General features: G+C 33.3%; 1 pseudogene; it reads left to right on the top strand.

Moving 5' to 3' along the window:
• Positions 1-584: 584 nt before the first annotated feature.
• LOC133296245 (S-adenosyl-L-methionine:benzoic acid/salicylic acid carboxyl methyltransferase 3-like) lies at positions 585-3,367 on the top strand (annotated as a pseudogene).
• The last annotated feature ends 9,829 nt before the right edge of the window (positions 3,368-13,196 follow it).

The following is a 13,196-nucleotide window of genomic DNA, read 5'->3' on the forward strand; positions in this document are numbered from 1 at the left end:
CCAAATTATAAGTCGGACGTGACTTATATTTAAAAATAAAAGGAATGGCCTAGGCCAGTTGCCTATTTAAGTCTATTAGACATTCAAGAATTAAAAAAATAATGAAAATGATATTATTTTATTATAAAAAATTATTTGAATAAAAATTTTATTTAAAATAAATAATATGATATAAGCTAACCGGTATGCATATAGGTAAAGTATTATAAAAGAAAGTCTATGTTCTATTTTTTAAATAGATTTTTTTATAAGGTTTGGATATATTTTATTTTACTAGTTGTAATATACAAAATTGATCCGAGGTAGATCAGGTCATAAACCCCAACGTCCGATCCATTTACACTCTTAGAACACACAAAGTATTAGCTTTGTTTTTATATATTTGTGATAATTAACAAGTGGACCCATTTGGTTAAAGAAATGGCCGATCAATTTAAATGGGATATCCATAGACAAAAGTTAAAAAATAAAAATAAATTGCTTTTACATCTATAAATATAGTGTGCTACGGGCTTTGATTAAACGGGAGAAAGCACAAAAGCATAAGACTGAGAAATAGTGAAACAAAGACTAAAGAAACAAGAATGAAAGACGGACAGGTACTACACATGAATGGAGGAGTTGGAGAAGCAAGCTATGCAAACAACTCCTTAGTTCAGGTATAATTACATATAACATATCATGCTTTTGTGTCTTCATATTTATCACCCAATTCCATAACACAAACAAAGGTCATATAACTGAACTGAGATAGACTGCATGGTAGTAATATAAATGCGTACTAACTCTGTCATTGGTTATATATATAGCAAAAGGTGATTTCTTTGACAAAGCCGTTAATAGAAGAAGCCATAACTACCCTCTATAGCAGCACATGCACTACCGAGAAGCCTGGCAATTGCAGACTTGGGTTGCTCTTCTGGACCAAACACTTTGCTTGTGATTTCAGACATTATTAAGGCTGTGGAGAATCTTTGCCGACAGCTGAAACATAAATCTCCTGAATACAAGGTTTTTATGAATGATCTCCCAGGAAACGACTTCACCAACCTCTTTAAGTCCCTTGACAGCTTCAAAGAGAAACTACGTGATGAAATCGAAACTGGGATTGGTCCATGCTACTTCTATGGTGTTCCTGGTTCTTTCTATGGCAGAGTTTTTCATAATCGAAGTTTGCATTTTGTCCATTCCTCTTACAGCCTTCAATGGCTATCTAAGGTATATATATATATATATATATATATATATATATATATATATATATATATGTATTTGTTAACTCTTTTTTCTTATTCTGATTGGTATTTGTATGTGGGGTTAATTAATTTTCTACTGCAGAAACAGACCTTTTCTCTTTAATTAATCTGCAACAATAGATTAGTGGAATATAAATAATTTTTGTTTAATGGTGATTAATTAGGTTCCCGAGGGTTTAGAGAAAAATAAGGGCAACATTTACATGGCCAGCACAAGCCCCTCAAACGTCCTCAAGGCTTACTACGAGCAATTTCAAAGAGATTTCTATCTTTTTCTAAAGTGTCGAGCAGAGGAACTAGTTGAAGGGGGTCGCATGGTTCTAACATTTATGGGAAGAAGAAGCGACGATCCATCTGCCAAGGAATGTTGCTACATTTGGGAACTTATGGCTGCAGCTCTTAATGATATGGTCTTGCAGGTACACATTCTAAATCGTCTGTCATTTATTTAACTTTTTATAACTACATCAATCTCATATTTTGACTAATCTTAACCCGAATATTTAACATCCGAATCTTTTAATATGCTCTTCAATTGTTCTTTGAAACATAAATTTACTTGGAGGATTATACATGAATTGATTGTTTTATCATTTGATGATATTATAACACTAAATAAAAAAAGAGTAATTGTACTATGCATAAACAACACACAAACACACACACGTGTATATATATATATATATATGGAAAATATACTCTCGTGTTGTTAGGGATATTTTTTCGTAGTAAGAATATCACTCCTATATATATATATATATATATATATATATATATATATATATATATATATATATATATATATATATATATATATGAGGTAGGATTTATAGACACGAGTGTCAAATTTGAAGTTTGACACCTCATCTGATAGCCGTTAGATCAAAAAAGATCAACGACTCTGATTTGTAAGCATGTGACATCATTGATCTTTTTTGACCTAACAGTTATCAGATGAGGTGTCAAACTTCAAATTTGACACTGGTGTCAAAGGATCCTACCTCATATATATATATATATATAGGTTCAATGTCATTTTATAAGTTACACTTTTAATTTTAGTAGTTAATCTGATCACTTAATAATTTTATATTTTGGTTTTGTGAGCCTTGGAATACAAGATGATTAATGACAACAAATGATTGCAAAATTTCTTATTTTACATTAGTGTAAGATAACCTACCTTATATATAGGGTCAGATCCTTTGACATTAAATTTTAACCATTGATTTCATGAATTTAATGGTTATAATTCATTGGGTCACACTTATTATATATTTGTTAATTCTCAATAAATTATAACTGTTAGATTGACAGAAATCAACCGTTAAGATTTGATGTCAAACTTTTTAATTTGACACCGGTATGAAAGGATCCTATCTTTCTCTACACACACACATGTGTGTGTAAGTACGCGCACGCGCGTGGGACATGATCATTTGACACGTGTCAAACTAAAAAGTTTGACAATAAATATTAACCATTAATTTCTGTCAATTTAACAATTACAATTTATTAGAACTAATAATTAATTAATAAATGTGACCCAAAAAATTATATCTGTTAGAATATATATTTTTCACACTTAAATTCTCAAAACTGATCGATTGCGGCCTTTGATTCATCTTATAAAAGTTGTGACTTAAATTATAGTGTTTTAATATTAATTGTCTTCTGTAACAAATAAATTTGGTAAAATGAATATGAATCTTTTTACTGTAGGGAAAAATAAAAGAAGAGCAACTAGAAACATTCAACATCCCTAACTATTATCCATCCCCATATGAAGTGAAATTGGAAGTTCTTAAAGAAGGATCGTTCACCATCAATCGCCTAGATGTGTTTGAAGTGAATTGGAACCCTTTTTATAACTGGAACGCTTTTGACTTTGAATCTGAAATATCAGAATCACAGTGATGGTGGATACAATGTCGCACAGTTAATGAGGGCTGTGACTGAACCTCTGTTGGTTACCCACTTTGGTGAAGCTATCATTGATGAGGTTTTTAGCCGCTACCGAGAAATCTTGACTGATCGTATGTCCAAGGAGAAAACAGAGTTCACCAACATCACCATATCATTGACTAGAAAAGCATGACCAAGAAGCTTGCTTCTACTATTTATATTTTTGGTTTCTTAAAAAGATTTTATGGTTGTTTCTTTTCTTTATTTTTCTAGTAATCAACTAGGAAATGTTATATTGTCGAAAAATAAAACTAGGAGTATTTCTTCGTACCTTGGCTAGTAATTATATGTGATATATGTTCTCAAATGTGTAATAAAATTATTTATGTGGGAATTATGATAATTAGCTATGACGCACCGACACTTCAAAAATCTTGACGTGTCGTGTCCGACACTTCTCGACACTCACCGACACTCTAATACTCGTTGCAAAGATTTAATAAAGGTTCAAAAGTTACGTTGCGTTGCATTTTGAGTTCCAACTATTAGATTCGTTAGATTACGATTACGATTTTATTGAGTTTAATATAAATATTTGGGATATATTATGTTTCTTTGCAAAATTAAAGGGTATTATAATTTTAACTTTATTTTTTTGTAAAATTATTGAATACTAAATATAATATACACGGTATAAATTAAAAATATTATATAATATCAAAACGTGTCCTAACATGTCGAAATTTAACATTTTTTAGAATTAACGTGTTGGAATGTCTTGTCGTATCCCGTGTCGGTGTCAGTGAAACATAGATAATTAGTCTACTATATTTCTTATATTCAGTTGTTCACATTGCCAAACATTGATTTTACTAATAAAAAAAATTTGTCGTCTTGAATTTGCTGATAATCTGTATATTCTTAAAATAGAGTAGAGTGCCTAGGAAACTGCTAATTAAGCTGAGGGGGTGTTTGGTTCAAGTTTTTGGAGAGGATTACCGGTAATTCTTCTTTGGTAAATGTAATTATCACGTTTGATAGAAGGAATAAATTATGATTCCCGGATATTCAAGGATTACCGGTAATTTGATTTATAAAGAAAAGTCACTATTCAGATTACCAAAAATAATATGGTAATTCGGAATACCAATCAGAATACCAAGTAAAGGGAAAGCACAACAATAAATTTTGAGACAAAAATACCCCAATACACATAAAAATCTAGACCCAATCTATCAATTACAAAAGTAAAAATAGTTTGGGGTTATTTTTGTAAAATAACCTCATATTCCAAGTCATATTTCGTTCTAAACCAAATATGGAATCAGTAATTTTTACCCAGTATTCCCGGTAATATTTTGGCGAACCAAACACATCTTTCGTAAGATTACAAGTAAACTCAATTTCTACTGAATTCCCATTAATCATGATTCCCGGTTACCAAAAAATTTCTCCTGTACCAAACACACCCTAAGGAAAATATATTTCAATTTGACAAGATATATGTGTCCTACCTAAACCGTGCATTCAAAAAATGACGCGTAATTGTTGAGTATTTTTACTTTGGAATAGAAAATCATGGTAAAAAAGTGGGAAAGAAAAATAAATTGGGCAAAGAATGACAGAGTTTTTCTGTAGGTAACTTTGGAATGAGTCAAGATCCCCACAAAATTTTTTCTTTAAATAAGTGGCCCAAGCCCAAATCAAAAATAAATACATCGAAGAAGTCAATATTGGGGTAGAGAAGCCTCAAGAAAATCAACTTGACCACTGTCCCTACTCCCTAGTGCGGGAGTTTGACCACTCAATTTTAACTTAAATAATCAAGATTAATTCTTATTGTCTGAACACACAGTCTCTCTATATACACAGACACACACACAAAACAATATCACATGAAGCCATGAGAAAAATAATAAAGGGACCAATTGCATAAAGAATAGAACCTTCAGATTAAAATAATCAAGGAGAAACGACAATTAGAGGCGCTATCGTGACGATGGTGGTGGGATCTTGGGTATATCGCGTGCGTGATGGGGCTGCTAGAGTCAATGAGAGCACAGAAATAGCCAGAAGAAAACAAAATAAAATAATGAGAACTTGAAAGAATATTCAAATACCCATTTATCACGAGTAGAAATGTGACATATCAACAGCATGGATGGCGCAGTGCAAGGTGTTTGTTGTGGTTGCTTCACGAGGATCATGGTGGGCGTGTTACTGGTTATTTTGGGTGGTGTTGTAATAAGGCTGATTGTTGTTCATGATCATGTTGAATTGATGAAGGTAATGAAGGATCAGGATAATTTGGTATGAGGTCACTTTTTTGTTGAGGCTGATATAGAGTAATCTGGTGTAAAGACAGGATCAGGATAATTTGGTGGGGAATTTTCTGGTGAAGGTATAGATTCATCAGAATTATGGATAGTATTTTTCAGTTCAGGTAACATATTGTTGGTGGCAAAAGGAAAATGTCTTTCAAAGAAAATGACATTTCTAGAAACAAATATTTTTCGTGAATTTATGTCAATTAGGATATAGCCTTTAATTCCCTCTTGATAACCAAGAAATATAGCCTTGATAGGTCTAGGAGAAAAAAAATTTACGGTTAGCTTTAAGGGTAGTAGCATGACACAAGCATCCAAATACCTTGAGATGCACAAATGTGGGAGGTTTATTGTAAAGTCTTTGGTACGGGGTATCATTGTTAAGTATATGAGTGGAAAGTCTGTTTATAATGTGAAAAGCTTGGGTAATTGCAAATGACCAAAACTGAAGTGGGATATTGGATTGGAAGGCAATGGCTCGAGCTACATTTAATATATGTTTGTGTTTTCTTTCAACAATGCCATTTTGTTGAGGATTTTCTACACAGCTTTTCTGATGTATAATCCCTTTGCTGCTGTAAAATTCTAGCATTGCAAATTCGAGACCATTGTCACTTCGTGTGCATTTCACATTTGTTTGAAATTGGTTTTCAATGAATTTAATGAATTCTTTAAGTTTGTCACGAGTTTCAGCCTTGGTTTTAAGAAGAATGGTCCAAGTAAATCTAGAATGATCTTCAACAATAGTTAAAATATATATATATATATCCCTGAATTGAAGGCAAAGAGTATGGGCCCTATATATCAACTTGTAAAAGTTGAAATATGTTATCAGTTTTTGTGGTACTTGAAGGGTATGGCAAATTGTGTTGTTTTGCAAGATAACACACATCACAAGGAGATATTTCTTTGCAATGAATGAAAGGAAATTTTATTGACATTTGTTTCAATGTTGAGTGTGATACATGTCCTAATCTAAGATACCATAATGAAGCATCTTCTTTGAAACAGTTATTGGAAACTGACTTGGTATTGACTATTTTTGAAGATTGAGCAGACTCTTCTTTATTCATCACTTGTAATTTGAATGATGAGCTTCTTATCACATATAATCTGTCAACTTCATCAGTTAAACCAATCATCATATTCGATGGTATCTGTTTGATAACACAACATGAATCACAAAATGTTAGATAGCAGGGAATGGTTCGAAGGAGTCTTGTAACAGATACAAGATTTACTTTGAAAGTAGGAACATAAAGGACATTGTGTAAAATAAGAGTGGGAGAAATATGTACTGTTCCAGAAAGAAGAAAAGCAAGAAAAAAAAAGAAAAAGTGTCAAATATTCTGGAAATTAAATTTCCCAGAAAAGAGATTGTAGCGGAATACTTGGTTACCAGAGCCCAAATAGCTCTGATACCATATTACAAAAGTAAACTAACTTCATATCAGAAGCAAGGAAAGAGAAGAGAAAAAAGTGTAAAACTAATTCTCATTGATTGACAAGGAAGTATTACAAAAAGATACAAAGAAGACTTAAGCTTCGACTACTTATACACAAATATTTACAAGAAAAGAATTAACTAATCTTGATTCTGTAACTAACTAAACTAACTTAATGGAAAACTCTATGTCGGAATTACTACTGGTTATTGGGCTCACTGTTGGGCTGATTATTGATTTGTAACAGTGTGAATCTTTGACGATGATCTTGACTTTCTTAGTTATGTTATTTTGACAGAATCATCTTAGAACTTAAAAATTTAATCAAGAAAACCTTCAACTAGAACAAGCGGAATCATATTTGCATCCAACATCATCCTTATATATGTCATGCGCCAATATCAAAAGGCGTGTGGCACAATGATGTACTCTTCCAATCCTTCTCTCTTGCTCTCCGTCAGGAATCAATAATCCCAAATTGTTGGATGAAGATCTTTGGGGCGTTTGGTACAGGAAATTTTTTTTTATCCTGGAATCACGATTACTGGAAATATGGTCGGGAAGTGAGTTATCTGGGATTGTTACCAAAAAGCTGTTTGGTTAGTCAAAATATTACTGGAAATATTAGGTAAAGATTAATGATTTCATGTTTGGTTGATTGTGAAATATTTCTGAGAATATGAGTTATTTTACAAAAGTAACCCTCAGTGCATATTTCTTTTGCACAGTTACCTAGGTTTCAATGTATGCTGAAGGGTATTTGTCTCACAACTTGTTTTCCATTTTCCCTTGATGTGGGATTTGTGAAATACCATATTATTTTTGGTAATCTGAAATGAGACTTTTGTTTGTAAATCAGAATACCAGTGAACAAAGATGTTTGAGAATATTTTTTTGTTATCTTATACCAAACATGGCATGATTACCAACGTAGCTTTTCCAGTAATCTTAAAAATTACCTTGTACCTTATTTATAACTGGACTATTTAGTTGTGCTACATGTGTGGGTAGCCCAATGTCAACCTTAAAATATAGATCATATTTACAAACAGAAAAGAAATTATAAAACATAAAATAGCTAATGAACCAATATGAAGCTCATCCGTTGAGTGGTATAGTACACGGAAATCAGGCTTCTACATCGTTATGGCCCAAAAACTGTAAAAATAAAATAAAATAAAAATGTTAGGAAAGACAATTTTTTTAATTTTATGTTCTCATATAAAAATCTTAATTTTATATTATTTTAATTAGTTTATAAAAATACGACCTACAAATGCAACCAATGTTGTTGAATTCTTCAGGACTTACAAATGCAAGCATTGGCAGGCAGCAAAAACTATAATTAAATCAAAATCTGCAGCCAGATAATTTTGATTATGATTATCAAAATGTTCATACATCCAGGAATGTTTTAAAAAAAAATTAAAACTAAAGAGTGGAGCTTAATTTTATAGCCATCAAATTGAATTTGTTTACCAAAAAAAATTGAGATCTAAAGAGATGTTAAGAGCATAAAATGTGAGAACACTTTCTTTAATCAAAGTCATATACTCATTGGCATGGTAACAAAAGCATGAATTGAAAGCTAATGTTTTTTCAATCTTCTTTAGCAATAATATATATATATATATATATATATATATATATATATATATATATATATATATATATTTCAACCATCCCAAGCCATATCCAACTTGGTGATATCATCTACATGGATCAATCAACACCATTGAACTCTATCACAAGCCAAAATTTTAGTGAAACCATATAAAGGAAGTTCTTTCTTAATGCTTTATCAGGTTTACCTCTATTTCAAGAAATATCTTCCATTTGATCCACTTATCTCACTGGAGCCGCTACACTTGGTTTTTGGTCGTTTTCACGTGGCTATATTATATGGGTTTAGTGTGTGTCCTTCAAAAGGACACAAGTTGTGTCCTTTTAGTGATTTACACATAGTACGACTGGTTGTATTCTGTGTAATTCTGAAAAATTACTTTTATTTCGCTTTATACATCAACGATGTGACTGGAGAGAGAGAAAAAAAAGCAACTTTTCAATTTTACACAAAGTACGACCGGTCGTACTTTGTGTAAAATACCTAAAATGACACAAGCTTGTGTCATTCAAAATGATACTTCTTTTTCCCATATTATATTTCCCCAACATATGCTTGGTGGTGGAGAAAGTTAAAATTGGTTGCCATAAGTTATTGTTTTGAAATGGGAAAAATATATATTAAATATTACTATTTTAATATTTTTTTCCAAAAATATAATTGTTTTGAAATTAAAAATGAATCTACTGCACTAGGACATGCCCAAAATAGGACGAGATCAGTCACGCCCAGTATGGGACGTGACCCAGGAGAGAGAGACGTTCTGCATGAAATGTGACCTATGAAGAGAGACATGTCCAGCATGATAATATTTTCGTAATAAATATTAAAATAGTAATATTTAATTTTTTTTCCTTTTGAAATGTTATGCAAATATTCTTCCGTGTTAAACTGCGTGGAGCAAATTGATACACAAAGGGTGCTAGCATATGATCTTTTTAAGGATATGAAAAATACTAAGCTGCCTTGTCCCTTGAAAAAAATTTCATGCTGATGTAGCTATAGGAGCTTTGATAATGGACACTTTATAAACACGATGAGAGAAAAACTTGTTGCTCTACCAAACTATAATACATCGACACTTCAAAATCTTAAAATCTTAACATATTGTGTTCGACACTTTTTGATACTCCTCTACCCAACACTCTAACATTCCAACACGCGTTGCAAAGACTCAAAAAAAGTTCAAAGGTTACGTTGCATTTTTAATTTCAATTATTAAATTCTTTTGATTATGATTGCCATTTTATTGAATTTAATATAAATATTTGGGATATCTTATGTTTCTTTACAAAATTAATGGTATTATAAGTTTAAATTCATTTTTTTGTTAAATTATTGAATATTAAATATAATATACACTACATAAATTAAAAATATTATTTAACATCAAAAATGTGTAAAGAACCTTAGGATACAACACCCCAAAAGCTAGCTCAAAGGGTGGGAGTGACCAAGGCCTTATAAAGGCCATATTAGTTGCCCATCCAATCAATGTGGGACTATATATCTCAACACGCCCCCTCACGCAAGAGCCCTTTGGGCTAGAAGCGTGGAATTGCACAGGTCCAGTTTTTGGTTTACCTTTTTGTGCTTTTTATTTTAATTCCACTTTAAAGCGGGGGACAGTGAGGCTCTGATACCATGTTGATAATCTTGAACTGCTTAGAAAACTTCATTGATCTAAAAATGATTACAATGCACACTCTTTACAGTATTTATACTGAAGAGAAAGAAAGGAAAAGTAGTTACAGAAGAATAAGAAATGTAACTAACTCTCCTAACAGAAACTAAAAGTTGTTATTCTTCCTTTCCACATCATCTATATTGGGATATATCAACACCCCCCCCCCCCCCCCGGCAAGTGGGGCTGTGGATATCCACCAGACCCAACTTGGAAACAACATTGTTGAAGGCAGTGACTGACAAGGCCTTAGTAAACAGGTCTGCAATCTGTGCAGATGAAGGAACAGGGAGTAGATGAATTAATTTCTGGGCAACCTTCTCACGAATAACATAACAATCCAACTCCACATGTTTGGTGCATTCATGGAAAGTGGCATTGTGTGTAAGGTAAATAGCCGAAGCATTATCACAGTATTCAGATATTGGTTGTGATAGAGGAAAGTGAAGTCATAAAGAAGATAAGATAACCATTGCAATTCACACGACAAACTAGCAAGAGCACGATACTCCGATTCACAGGAAGAACGAGACACAGTCGTTTGCTTTTTAGATTTCCAGGAAACAAGTGTTGATCCAAGAAAGACGCATTGACCAGTGATTTAACGGCATGTATCTGGGCAACATGCCCAGTCTGAATCAGAGAAACCTGATCATTTGAGTTCATTGGTGGATGAAAAGAAGAGACCATTGCTTGGCGAACCCTTGATGTAACGAAGAACTCTCATAGCAGCAGAATGATGTAGATCTGTAGGAGAGGAGACAAATTGACTTAGTTGTTGTACTGAGAATGCAATATCGGGTCTAGTAGTTGTGAGGTATAGGAGCCTTCCCACCAATCGACGATAAGAAGAAGGATCTGTTAAAGGAACACCAGCTGAACGACTAAGCTTAGAAGAAGAATCCATGGGAGTTTTGGCAGGTTTGGCCGCAAGTAAGCCACTATCAGATAAGAGTTCAAGGGCATATTTCCTTTGATTCAGAATGATACCTTTCTTGGAACGAGATATCTCCAAACCAAGGAAAAATCTTAAGGATCCAAGATTCTTGATTCTGAATTGGTGATCCGGAAATGACTTGACCCGTGTGATTTCATTCATACTATTGCCAGTCAAAACAACATCATCGACATATATAAGAAGTGCAGTAAAATGAATACCAGTTTTGAGGGTGAATAATGAGTGATCGGCTGCTGATTGGATGTATCCAAGAGAACATAGAGCTGTTGTAAGTTTATGGTGCCATTGCCTACTTGCTTGCTTAAGTCCATATAAGGATTTCATGAGCTTACAAACTTGATGTGGATTGTGACTGCTGAGACCAGGTGGAATGACCATATAAACATCTTCATTTAGGTCTCCATGCAAAAATACATTATTGACATCCAATTGTTCAATGAACCAATTATTTGCAGCAGCTAAAGAAAGCAAAACTCGAACTGTGGTTAACTTAGCAACCGGAGAAAAGGTATCAAAGTAATCAATTCCCTCCACTTGTGTGTAACCTTTAGCCACAAGCCTGGCTTTGTCTTTCAAGTGTACCATCAGCATTATACTTATTTTTGTAAACCCATTTACAACCGATAGGCATCTTTCCTGGAGGTAAATCAACTAATTCCCATGTATTGTTCAACTCAAGAGCTTGCAGCTCAGTTTTCATGGCATCTTGCCAACAATTGTGTTTGATGGCTTCTTTATATGTTTTGGGTTCAATCTGTAAGGTTACATTGAAACAGAATTTTTGCAAATGTGCAGAGCAGTGAGCATAGGTGAGAACATCATGGAGGGGATATTTAATGGAGGAATGGTTGGTGTGAATAGAATTACAATGAAAATCCTGAAGGTAAGTAGGTGTGGTTGTAGTTCTGATGGAACGGCGAAGAGGTGGATCAGGGTTGGTGGGAGCTAGAATATCAGTGAAAATTGGAGCTGGAACAGCAGGTTTGTGGATATCTGTGATTGGGGAAATTGGGATTGGAATTGGTTGTGGTTGTGAAAAGTCAGGAGGATTGGGATTGGAATCAGGGAAAAGGGTGAATTGGGACGAGTCAGGAAGTTGAGAGGATGATGGAATACCAAATGGAAAATTGGATTCATGAAATATTACATTTCTAGAAATAAAAATTGTCTTGGAATGAAGGTCATAAAGAAGAAAAGTAGTTACAGAAGAATAAGAAATGTAACTAACTCTCCTAACAGAAACTAAAAGTTGTTGTTTTTCCTTTCCACGTCATCTATATTGGGATATATCAACACCCCCCCCCCGCAAGTGGGGCTGTGGATATCCACCAGACCCAACTTGGAAACAACATTGTTGAAGGCAGTGACTGACAATGCCTTATAAAGGCCATATTAGTTGCACATCCGATCAATATGGGACTATATATCTCAACAAAATGTGTCTTAATACATCGAAATCTAATATTTTTAAAAATTAATGTGTTGGATGTCCCGTGTCAGCATTGGTGCAACATAGCAACCAAGTATTCCTTCTTGTTCTATTGTAATTGTTGATTTAATTATTAAATTTATGTAGCTAGCTCCAAAATAAACCAAAAGCCGGTTATTTTTTCGTAGTAATTGCTGTGTTTGCACAATATAACTTCTCAGTATACTGTTAGTGTACGGAGCAAGGCATTGTAAATCTCTTCTTGAACGGGATAATAATAACTAATATATGGGTTCAGTACCAAAGAAACATAGCCAGAGCTTAAAGTTTATATAAATTAGGTAACAAAATACTATTTGCCCTTTTTAATGATCTGGGATATCCCTTTTGGGTCATGATGCAATTTGCATCGTCCTTATTTCAAAGATTTTGATTCTTACTTGTCCGCAGGTTTCTTTTGCAGTGCCCGTCACTTTGGATACCTTATAACGGAAAATATTGCCTTTTACAAAAATCTAGACAGCCCAGGACATCAGACCCAGTGAATAAAATTTCAAAGCTGTCGTTG

The sequence above is a fragment of the Gastrolobium bilobum genome, unplaced genomic scaffold (genome assembly GCF_033153095.1).
Source record: "Gastrolobium bilobum isolate Gb01-03AN ecotype WA unplaced genomic scaffold, APGP_CSIRO_Gbil_v1 utg3726, whole genome shotgun sequence".
NCBI classification, from domain to species: domain Eukaryota; kingdom Viridiplantae; phylum Streptophyta; class Magnoliopsida; order Fabales; family Fabaceae; genus Gastrolobium; species Gastrolobium bilobum.